This window comes from Mercenaria mercenaria, chromosome 4 (genome assembly GCF_021730395.1).
Source record: "Mercenaria mercenaria strain notata chromosome 4, MADL_Memer_1, whole genome shotgun sequence".
In the NCBI taxonomy this organism is placed as follows: Eukaryota; Metazoa; Mollusca; class Bivalvia; order Venerida; family Veneridae; genus Mercenaria; species Mercenaria mercenaria.
The window spans coordinates 66,966,764-66,978,767 of record NC_069364.1 but is presented as its reverse complement, the minus strand read 5'-3'; the positions used below and the strand labels follow the sequence as shown (position 1 = coordinate 66,978,767).

Here is a 12,004-nt window from a genome sequence, read left to right as displayed (position 1 = left end):
CACATGCATAGTTCTGTGTTCCGAAATAAAATTTGACCTTGATTTTGACCTAGTGACCTACTTTCACATTTCTCGAGCTACAGCCTTCAAATTTGGACAACTTGCATAGTTTTGTGTACCGAAATGAACTTTGACCTTAAGATTGACCTAGTGACCTACTTTCACATTTCTGTAGCTACAGGCTTCAAATTTAGACCACAAGCATAGGATTGTGTACCAAAACAAACTTTGACCTTAACATTGACCTAGTGACCTACTTTCACATTTTTGAAAGTACAGGCTTTGAATTTGGACCACATGCATAGATTTGTGTTCTGAAGTGTAATTTGACCTTGATTTTGGCCTAGTGACCTTTTTTCACATTTCTCAAGCTACAGCCTTCAAATTTAGACCTCTTGCATAGATTTGTGTACCGAAATAAACTTTGCCCTTAAGATTGACCTAGAGACCTACTTTCAAATTTCTCAAACTACAGCCTTCAAACTTGATGCACACGCATAGTTTTGTGTACAAAGAACTTTGTCCTTGAAATTAATCTAGTGACCTACTTTCACATTTCTCAAGCTACAGCTTTGCGAATTTGGACCACATGCACAGTGTTGTGTACGGAAATGAAATTTGACCTTGAGCTTGTCATTAAGTCTTGAAAATTGGAACACTCAAAAATGGCACATTGGTGGGCGCCAAGATCACTCTGTGATCTCTTGTTAACTGTATTTCATAATGAGTCTCGGGGAATAACAATTGTGAGCATGCATGATTATTCTGTATAAAAGTAAGATAAGAAGTACTGTTGTTAGTGGTTGATGTTTACTTAAATAAATGAAAATAAATCAAAAACTTTGATTTCAAAAATGAAATGGTTCAGCTAAGCTTAACAAGAAAACATTAATGTTAAGGATGTTTTTAAAAACTGCAAATATAAGCTGTTTTAACCATCTCTGTTGATGTAGTTACTAAAAGTTCTTCAGCGTTTAATGTTCTGTTAATAAAGGTAGCTTGATTCTCCAATTTTATCATAGATCGTAAAAAAATGGCAACAGAACCGTTGAAAAACTCATTACTTCCTACTTGCTTAAATTGACAGATAATGTGTTACCACAGAAACTCGAGCCCATTGGAAAGCAAGAACATACAATGATAAAACGATTATCAACTGCGCAGCGTTCTCCTCATAAAAAGCTAAAATAAACTGAAAAGTATTAAATATCCACATTTTCCATCTTACAATATCAAATATCTTTAGAGGGTCATGTACTTCAAACTACCCTTGCCTGAAGGGATAGAGACAAACAAACACGAGTTTTAGCAGCAAAAAAAAAAAAGATTGATGTTTTCATATTGAAACAATTCCAAATGCTTTTTAGCTCACCAAAGCCAAAGGCTCAGGGTGAGCTATTAGGATCACTCACCGTCCGGCGTCAGTCGTCCGTCCGTTGTCCGTCGTCCGTTGTCCGTAAACTTTTACTTCAAATGACATCTCCTCATAAACCGCTAGGCAAATTTCATCCAAACTTCACACGAATTTTTCTTAGGTGAATCTCTACAAAAATTATTCAAAGAATTGAATTCCATGCAGAACTCTGGTTGCCATGGCAACCGAAAGGAAAAACTTTAGAAATCTTCTTATCAAAAACCAGAAGCCCTAGAGCTTAGATATTTGGTGTGAAGCATTGCCTGGTAGACCTCTACCAAATTTTTTCAAATAATGACCCCGGGGTCAAAACTGACCCCGCCCCAGGGGTCACTTGATTTTACATAGAAAAATCTTAAAAAATCTTCTTTTCAAAAACCAGAAGCCTAGAGCTTAGATATTTGACATGTAGCATTGCCTAGCGTATCTCTACTAAAATTGTTCAAATCATGACCCCGGGGTCAAAATTGACCCCGCCCCAGGGGTCACTTGATTTTACATAAGAAAATTTTCAAAAAAATTCTAAAAATAAACCAGAAGGCCTAGAGCTTAGATATTTCACATGTAGCATTGCCTAGTGGACCTCTACAAAATTTGTCAAACATGACCCCCAGGGTCAAAATTGACCCCGCCCCAGGGGTCACTTGGTTTTACATAGGAAAATCTTCAAAAATTTTCTTAAAATAAACCAGAAGGCCTAGAGCTTAGATATTTCACGTGTAGCATTGCCTAGTGGACCTCTACAAAATTTAGCAAATCATGACCCCGGGGTCAAAATTGACCCCGCCCCAGGGGTCACTTGATTTTACATAGGAAAATCTTCAAAAATTTTCTAAAAATAAACCAGAAGGCCTAGATCTTAGATATTTGACATGAAGCATTACCTAGAAGATTTCTACAAAATTTGTTCAAATCATGACCCCCGAGGTCAAATTGACCCCGCCCCATTGGGTTACTTGATTGTACATAGAATAATCTTCAAAATTTTCTGAAAATAAACCAGAAGGCCTAGAGCTTAGATATTTGACCTGTAGCATTGCCTAGTGAACCTCTACAAAATATGTTCAAATCATGACCCCCGGGGTCAAAATTGACCCCGCCCCAGGGGTCACTTGATTTTACATGGAAAAACCTTTAAAAAAATTCTAAAAATAAACCAGAAGGCCTAGAGCTTAGACATTTCATATGCAGCATTGCCTAGTGGACATCTACAAAATTTGTTCAAATCATGACCCACGGGGTCAAAATTGACCCCGCCCCAAGGGTCACTTGATTTTACATAGGAAAATCTTCAAAAATTTTCTAAAAATAAACCAGAAGGCCTAGATCTTAGATATTTGACATGTAGCATTGCCTAGTAGACTGCTACAAAATTTGTTCAAATTATGACCCCAGGGTCAAACTGACCCCGCCCCATGGGGTTACTTGATTGTACATAGGGAAATCTTCATAAATTTGCTAAAAATAAACCAGAAGGCCTAGATCTTAGATATTTGATATGTAACGTTTCCTAGTAGACTTCTACAAACTTTGTTCAAATCATGACCCCGGAGTAAAATTGGCCCCGCCCCAGGGGTTACTTGATTGTACATCAGAAAATCTTCCAAAAAATTTCTAAAAATCATCAGTTTGACATTTGAAACATGTAGCTCATATTATCCAGGGTCATCATGACCCTTTTGTTATAAATCTAATTATATAGTTGGGACACGCGGCTTTGTCGTTACAGTAAATGACACGTATAGACGAAGAAATATCATAGAAAAACATTATTTCTCATCCAATTTGCTTTTTATACGGCGTATATACCCATTTCCGTTATAACACATAAATATGGATGTCGCTCATCGAACGTATCCCCGCGATAGTATACAGATCAGGTAAAGGTTTGCCTGTTCATCAAAAATTCAACATGCCTTTTTCAGCGGATTTTAATGCATTTGGTGCGACACTACGCCGCTCCCATGTGACAGGATATGTAACAAGTATCTTTCGGCAGTGTGTGACTCTCGCTAAAATACCTGTGGTCAGGTTGATATCATGACTGACTTAATATTACAGAAAAACTCCAGAAAGTGGTTGACTGCTATTTAATATCAGTAGAATAGATTTTTTATCATGAAATGGTCCGTCCACATTATTTTAGGCAGCTGGCCAAGCTTATTAAACATGCAATTCTAGTCAAAATATCTTAAGTAGATCAGACGCCTGTCTATAATGTAGCTTTATTTGTAATTGCAAAGTACTATTTCTTTTAGGTATTTCTTTTTCATTCTGAAGTACAGTACTTTACGCCACATACAATTCTTTGTGAAATAAAATATTAATTTCGAAACGATGAACACACATCAACAGCCCAAGAAATCTGAAGGCATGCTATTCTCAGTAATGCACGCGAGACCGATCATAAGTTAATTATTTCCGACTTCGTTTGTTAATTAATTGATTCTGTTGCAGTCCTTGGCTTTGTATGTCTGCACATTTCAAAGCAAACAACAACAGCGCATGAAGGCTTTCAATTGCTTTAATACTATTTTTCCTGAAAATCAATTGTTTTCATCAGTCGTGGTTTGTCCAAAAAGTAACCTAATTTTCTTACGTCGTTCTGAAATAAGCATTAACATTTCAATGTTGCATGGCGTGAAGACAGAACGCCCAATGCGTGTAACAGTTGCATCAATAGACAGTTTACAAACAGTCAGGTCTGGCAACTAGTCAGAAGGCATGAGCTTTATTTATTTGACATTTAGCCATGAAATGATTTAATGTGCATATGGGTATAATTTTTGGAATGCAGAAGAAACACCTTTTGAGAGAAGTATGAATCATAAATAAAGTCAGAATGACATTAGATTTCATTATGAACCTCTCCATTAAAAGTATGAAAAAGAAATGAAATATACAAATGTATTCATCAAAAAGATATTTTATGATAGGAACAGAGTCAACAATGTAAATACATATTTAACACTGGAGAAATAATGGATGTCAATTCCACATTCTTTCAATTGCTTAGTAGAATATGGAACTACAAAGTGATATAGTCCAATTTTATACAATAGGATATACTGGAAGGACATTGACTTCGCCACATCGTGACTGACTTACTATAAAATAATCGTAAATAAGATGTGAGACAGGAAGCAATACCATTATATATATTAGATTTACCCTTCCACAAAATGGCATGTCCCTGAGAGCCGCAGAATGCTAGATAAATTTTGACAAAAACGAATGCTATGATTCTACGTGTTCATTAGATGAGCGAATCTAGCTAGAAAATAAATTATTTGCTTTCATATCATTGCTTCATATATCATAATGTTTAAATGGTTATTTATGCTAAACTTTGGGGAGAACAAAATAAAATGTTTTCAAATAGAACAGCAGTAGTGCCATTTCAAAATAAATGAATGGATGGACATCGATTTACATTATATCTTGAACCTGTTTTATATGAAATATCGTCGCCATTGCCGTATCATGTATGGTTTATATTTTGCCTTTATCTACACAGTGCGTAGCGCCGTGCGCGGTAAGTGGAAAGATAGCCTCTCTTGAAGTACCTGCTTATAAAGAGTACAGTCTTACACCCATAAAAAGATGGGTTTTTTTTTCTTGTTTTTTGTTTTCAGTATCCCTGTAATATTTGTTCTAGCTTGAAGTTGTCAAGATTAACCTAGTAACTGCAGATTGTGAACAAGAGTATTGTCACTGATTTGTAAACATGTTACAAAACATCAAACTAAATTGCAAAAATAAAAACTCTTAATAGAAAGAAAAGAACTTCCTCTCTGTTCTGCCATGAATATATCATTTGCATGAACTTTGTAAATGCATGTTTTGGATTCCTCACTATTACTGTATTTATGAAATTAAAAAGTTCATTCGTTGCTAAACGATTTTAATGTGAATAAAGTTACATCCCATTTAAAAGTGAATAAAGTTAAATAACTCCGTCAGTTTTGAACAACTATGGTCTTAATTCAGACACTTATTAGCCTTGACAGTCAACGTGGAAATTATGCAAATTAGCACAGGACTACATGACCCTGCTCAGTCTTTGACGGTCGGTATCACAGTCTTCAATTGTTTGCTCCATGTGGTTCTGAGTCGGCAACTTGCGTATGAAAAGAATTGGAAACAGTGACTTACCCTTGCATAATCAAAAGAGGCAAGTGATAGGATCTGAACTCTTGGTTTTACTGTATCTCCGTGATTCCAGCAGGTATTAAAGTTTTAATTACATACCTTATATTTTCATTTCGATGTAAATGCTATATGAGACAAATTTTAGACCTTTTGGCGCCTCGTTGCTGGGCGGTAAAACTCAAATAAAACATTTAAGGTTCAGCAGATATAAGCACACACTTAATGTGACTTGTAACTACGTGTTTCAAACCTTTCCGCTAAAAGTAATTTGCCAAGACAACCCAAAACTAATGGAATTGCCCACTTCACATTGCAGTATAGTAATGTTTTATACGAACCCTTTTACATACTCGTACCTGTAGAAGTTAAAAGTATGACTCCCAATCTCTAGTTTTTTAGAAAATTTTAAAAAATATATGTTTTAAAGTATTAAATGTAGTGAATATGGGCATCACACATATTGATATTATAAGGGATTTTACATTAAGCCTCAACTGTACGGTTTAAACTTGGACTCCTGATAGTAATCACAATTACATATAACTGGTCTCCAACACTCGTAAAACATTATTGATAGAATATTACTCTCCTTTATGGTCTTAGATAGAAAAAGAACGATGAGGAGATGATTAACGTGTTCACTACTGATATGGCTCCAGACAGGATTCCTAGTACTATAAACGTGTTTGATTTCAATATTATTATATTGGACATGCGATGTTCTCATTTCTGTTGTATAATGTACATGAATGACGCATATGAAATGGCATGTATAAGATCAGTCTCAGTAGATAAACAATCGTGCATTTTATAAAGCACAACTCCAGATGTCGGGAATAAAATATATATGAATGCTTGTGATATAAAGACGAAGTTCAATCAAGTTTTCGCTCTGTAGAACCTACGTCGCTTTTAATTAAGATTTATAAAGCCTAGTGCTTTTAAAAAACAATATTGCCCTGCTCCTATATGAGATAAAAAAATAAACCAATTATCTTTCGACAGAGTCAAACACTCGCTTAATGTTTGTGTTCAGGGTGATTTCGTGACTGGCTTATTATAACATGTTCGTATCATAAAATGGTAGACTGCAAAAAATATCAGTAGGGTAGATTTATTTTTCCATGAAATGAACTGTTATGCCATCGGGAGTCGCAAAATTTTTGATAGGATTGTTATGATAAAACTGGTCCATTACATATCAGCTCTATCCAAAATGCTTTAGAGTGGTTAATGCCTAAGTATATCTATAAAAAATAATATGAAAGAACAAATTGTGAAGAGAAGGAAAATGCGTCGATTGTATATAAGCTAAATATTTTACAAGTTTAAGGGTTCTTTTTGCCGGTAATAAAACACATCTCAAAGTGTTTCCTTTTGGCTTTGTGAGTAGTGAAATGTATTGTCACGTACGACAGTTAGAACGACAAAAAGTAAACTCCAGCAGAATGTACTTTGTAAAACCCGATTATTTAAGCATGGCATTTCTGATGTATTCATATCTCATATAAATATAGTGATTAAATAATATTCTAAGTGCATGTTATTCTTCAGATCTGCTTCTGTAATGCACGCGAAATCGATCATGCAGTTCAGTTCACTTATGAGATTATTGATATCTAAATTTTCTGAATGTATGAAGTGGCACTACCTGCAGCTTTCACAATAAGAAACAGAAACGCATAAAGTCTTATGCATTATGCTAAAGTTGAGAAATAATATTTCTTACTTCATATATTGATGTTCGTTTTCATTAAGTTCATTTCAACTATCTTAATAGCTGGAAAAAACTAATTTGCTTAGTCCGCTGTCTAAAATAAGCACTTGCGCTGGCGTGAAAATAGGTGGAAAATAATCAGAGCACTCATAGGAAATAAAATCGTATCTAGAGGCAGTTTACAAAAATTATAAACACAGCTTAAACATTTATAACAGACTGACATAAGATTTGTTATACATGCGACTGATATAGCTCAATGAATTCATATTTATGTGTGGTTTGTTTTCGACTTACTAAACAGCAAATGTAGGGATTGCCTGGGGAAGGAAAAAATAACATGATACTATGCTGTCAAAACGTAAAAATATACAACTGGAAAATGGTCAGATCGAATTTTCGCAACCAAATCTTTCGTTTCAAAATGCCGACGTTTTCTACCTAAAATGCGTTAGCTCTAGCTTTGAACGTTTGGCTTCATCGCCGGCTCTTGAAAGAAGTAGGGAATAAATTATACATGTTTGAACGAACATTTTGATAAGTTTTAAAGCATCGCTTTTACCATTTCCGCTGAAACACTACATGTAAAATGAATTAAATATTCATATGCACGTTGCCATCAAATGTTGATCGATAGAGGTTATATAAAATCGATTATTGAACTGTGACAGAGAACTAAAACTGTTCCACGGGGAAAAATAAAACTGAATATGTTATGACTGCCTACTGAATTGAAAAATGGCATTTGATGGTAGTGTAAGCGGTAATACTTCTTATCTCGACTCTAGGATCATCACAGAAAATAGCTTTACAAGTGACATTTATCTTTTCTTTGTCTCAATTTATTTGTGTATTATGAAAGGAAAAAAATGGGATTTTTAGGGTATGAGTTTACCTAAGTATTAAATTACATTCAAAATTTCCAATACCGAGATCGGAATTTTTCTAGAACTAGCTCTCTAAGAAAGTATCCTGATAATTATTCTCTTCCTTTCAGTTTTATCTGACAAGACAAAAAAGACCAGTCATGTCGTTAGAAACTAATTTGCATCATTTAGTATTTTTTTTTTACTTTAGCAGACTTTTCAGTTAACCAGATACACTGTAAGACTTGAATAAAAAGGCAATATAGAGGAACATGAAGTTTTGTTAATTGTTACGACTCTACCATGACAATTGTAAAGTATCATTGTAGAGAAGAAGAAATTGATATACAGACTAAAGGGCAATTGCTGTTTTGCTTTCTTTATCTCAGTTTCTTCTTTGGTTTTTTTTTACGCACAACAATTTTATATGCAAGATTTTAGGTAAGTTTAGAACCGACTTACTTGTTATCTGATATGTAAGTGAACAATACATTGTTATCTGGTATGTATGTGATCTAAACAATACATTTGTCAATCACATCGTCTCTGAAAATAGAATTAGTTAGCCTTGTAACTGAAGGCTGTATTTGAGAAGGCGGATGGACTGAAAGATGCGAAATGCCTACATATAATATTTGCTTAAAACAACAAAATACCAACAGTATCAGTGAGTTCAAACAACCTAATGCCGGTGTTCTTGCAGGTCAACTATATGTGAATCATGTTTTGGCGTGAGGAAAGTTAGCAAAATTTATTAGAGCAGAGAACATAATACATTGTATATAAAACAAATAAATGCTGGAGTATATTCATATAAAAGGAAGTCTAACGAAACATGGACATGTATCTAATGCCTTTGCAAAAGAAAGAGCATTAAGAGAAACGAAACAACAAGCCGTTAAAGGCAAGAAGACAAATATCAGAGCAGTCAGTCCCTTGGGTTTTAAAGCCTGTAATGGTTTCTAGTTGTTCTTCTTGTATTTAAATGGTGTATGAATTAACAACGTTTCTTAAATTGAGTAAAAGAATTATGAGAAAATGTTACAAGCAATGGTAAAATGCCTGCATTCAATATATAATTATAAGGCCAATGATACACTAGCTTAAATACATCTGCATGGTAAGCAGGCTGGATGAACGAACCTAGTCTGTATTCAAACTCTATGTTTTGGTCATATGAGACAAGTCCTATAGCTACCAAAATTTTACATAATTGTGGCCGTTTTCTCGTCAAAACATATGGCACTTACACCTAAAACGGAATTCTGTTGGGATAGTCAAAGCAAAAGAATAGAAAGTAAGATAAAAACATGAATTTTAAACAAGGTTATCTATTCAGATTTTCCTGAAAAGAATCAGATGTACGGGCAGATGCCATGACTGTTTTGAACTGTTCAGGGACGCTATTACAATATAATTGACCACTTAGCTTCCAGAGTAACTGACATATACATTATTCATTGTTTTAGTTTGGTCAGTCTCCAATATAGAATACACTGCTCCTCGGGGAAGTATAAGACTGAATATGATATGACTGTTTCATAAAGTGAATTATTGCCAAGGGATGATTATGTCAGCGGCCAATCTGTACAAAGACATGATCATAGACATCTACTTAACAACTTAATTTATCGTACTAGTCGTGATGGTTTGTCTTACATTGTGACTGTTTTACAGGGTTCTCTTGTCAACAAAACATGTTTATCTAATCATTTTATTAAAGGTGAATTATAGAATTTAAAGATTTTAGACTAGCTCTACTAATAAAATATCCAAGGTGTTGTACATATTTTCTGAGTGCTTGAAGGCCAAAACGGAATCTTACTGTTCCATAATGAAGCATTTCGTTTAGTTTTTGGTAAGTCTTCTATCTTGATTATGATAAGACAGAAAGCCGAAGTCTGATTACCAGAAAATAATATGCTTAAAAGTGTCCTATTTGGCTGGTAGCAATATTTCCTATCAATTAATGCGATTTATGATTCCATAATATAGCCTGTGATTCCTTAGGGAGTCATATAATGTCAGGCAGCTTCTGACTAAGATGTTATGAGCAAGCAAACATGCCCATAAATGTAATGCAGAAATACTCGGGTTGGTAAACGTCAGTGATAAGCTACATATATAATAGCGATAAAAATAAAAGTTGAATTCTTTATGCAATCTCTATATGCAAAAACATTGTGAGGGGCTTCCCTTTGCCATTATTTTTACATAACAGGCCAATCATCAGCTCTTTTGTTCTTTGGGCGAGTTAGATGACCAGCACCATTTACGTTTTGGGTATAAACAATGTACTAAATTAACACTAATATCCAGACTTCTAGCAGATTTTCGACTTTGGTATAAGCTGCATGATATGTGTGTGCATTACTCAATACTATATGCATCTGTTTGTTTATTCCTATATTTACTTTATTATGACATTTCTGAACAAGTCATTGGAAGTGTAACTTTTGATCAATCATCTTGCAGCAAACAACAATTTGTTTAGATTCCCTGCAATAAATTGATTGCGATTGAGGAGGTGATGGGTAGACTAAATTAGGCTTCCAAGTCGATATTTAAGACATAATAGTGATTTGTGGTTGAATAATATTGATCGTTTGGAGTTCTGATGCAAAGGAATCATATAACGAAGGCATAGCCCGAGTGATATAATAATACGCATCTAAACAACAAATATCATTTTATTCAAGAGAAGCCACTGTTTGGGATAACCTATTTCGATTCTAACACGTATTCAAGGATTATTATGTACAGCCTTGACGACATCCACCGAAATCGTAATATGTTCAGTTTGGAGAGGTATGAAAGATATTTCTAACGCCCTCCCCAGTTACTATGTTATCACATCATCTATGCAGCTTAAAGGTATACTTGACCTAATTTCACACTTGAAAACATTAATAATTACTATATATAGTTTATGTAAACATAAAACGAAAAAGTTTTTATATATACTAGCGGAAAAAAGAAACTGTGCATGTGTAAAATGTTCATGTATCGCTCAGTTTTATAAATTAAAGTTAAAACTTTACACAGGTAAGCTGTGTATCCTTCTCGGTGTTTTGCTGATGCAATAACCATATAAACTGAGCTGGTGTTAAATAAAGGTCAGATAAAACCCTTTTGAATTTTTTTTTGCGATTTCTTATATACCTCCTAAGTTATAGCATATTATACCCATGCACAGTTTCTTTTTTCCGCTAGTATATAAACGGTAATTTGTATTAGGTTTAAAATAGTAATCACTGTTTACATGCATAGCTACCACTCATCTAACACTGAAAAAATGTGTACTACCGCTGCTAAAAAGCTTGATGTTTCTAACACCCGACAGTTACTGCTTGACATCTAATTATGAATATAGCTCCACATAAAAATTAATTTTCAAATCTAGTAAAGTGAAATATGTTTAATGATGACTTTCTACATTTGAAGTAAATATCTAAAGATAATATATCTTGTTGAATGATCGTTTAGAGCTCAATAAACGATTGGGGTTTTCATCATCAAGATACATTATCAGAATCACAATACTGAATGCAGTTTTCAGAGAAAGTTCTTTAAATCGCGAAGATTGCATGCATGACATTGTATACATATGTATATGACATGCGTACATTGCATACGATATTATCCCTTCTGTCTTTGCATGCAGTGCAGTCCCTTTGCAGCATAACAGCTAGAAAATTAATGTGAAGAAGACTTTTCTTTAATAAGACTGTAATACTTTTAAACACATAATGATGTACTACAGCGTAGCCGATTTAACAAGAGTATGTCACTCTAACATGCATACTATTTCATAAAGAAACAGTTTTCAAAAGAGTAATTCTAGTTTTGAAATTG

The 12,004-nt window shown here is 34.2% G+C and overlaps 1 protein-coding gene across 2 annotated transcripts in view; it reads left to right on the top strand.

Annotated features, from left to right (window-relative positions):
• Window positions 1-12,004, top strand: part of LOC123552008 (dual specificity protein phosphatase 14-like) — a 50,852-nt gene that overhangs the window by 34,168 nt on the left and 4,680 nt on the right. The window lies entirely within an intron of this gene.